Source organism: Trichinella spiralis (genome assembly GCF_000181795.1).
Source record: "Trichinella spiralis strain ISS 195 chromosome Unknown Scfld9, whole genome shotgun sequence".
In the NCBI taxonomy this organism is placed as follows: Eukaryota; Metazoa; Nematoda; class Enoplea; order Trichinellida; family Trichinellidae; genus Trichinella; species Trichinella spiralis.
The window spans coordinates 4,778,710-4,779,678 of NW_003526948.1; positions in this window are offsets into that span (position 1 = coordinate 4,778,710).

The following is a 969-nucleotide window of genomic DNA, read 5'->3' on the forward strand; positions in this document are numbered from 1 at the left end:
TTTGGGCATCCGTCGATCTGAAATGATTAGAGAAGTACGACAAACTTATCCCTGCGGGTCCTGATTGCGTATTTCTCGAGATTTCCCAAATCAAATGTCTCGCTTACCTATGTATGAAGATGTGCATAGCGGCAGCTTTGGAAGCCCAATATTCCACTACTACTGGGCAGATTTCACCCAATCTTATCATAACATTGTCATTAATCATTGCGAATGCATGAAAAAGGCGAATTTTGAAAAGTAAATTTTCGCCGTTTTTGGAAAAAAGTAAGTTTATAAGCTCATGAAATTTGCAATTTTCGAGAAAATCTTTGGAAACCAAAAAATAGACGTCATGGGCATCAATCGATCGGTAATAATTGGAGAAGTACAACAAACTTATCTCCCGCTGTTCCTAGTTGCATAGTTGTCGAGATATCTCAAAAAATGGGGGCTCGCTTGCCTATGCATTTAGGTAGGGCAAAGTGGCCATCAACTTTTAAAAAGCAAATAATTGCAAAACCTAATTTGACAGTTTTCAGGGTTGAAATTTTGCATAAGCACTGGCCAAAAATCCAATGGGGAATAAATTGTCCTGGGAAAAAAAGGGCAAAATTTAAATAAAATTTTTTTTTCCCCCGTTTTTCAGTAAAAAAACCAAGTCTAGAACCCCAGAAAATTTCGCACTTTTGAAGAAAACCTTACACTCCCCAAAATGGGACCTTTAGGGGGATCGGGCCGATCGGAAATTAATAGTGGGAGTACAGCAAACATGGTGGCGGGCGGGTGCCCGGGCGCCTATTTCCTGAGATATTGCCGAAAAAACTGGGAAGCTGGACCTGGGGTATTGGATTTAGGAATATGGCCAAATTTAAAGCCCCTTTTGGGTTGGGAATTTCCCTTGGAAATTTTGCATATACTATCAATAGCCATGGGGAAAATGAATTTACCATCAAAAGTTTGGCACTAAGAGGTGGAACAACGGCTTTT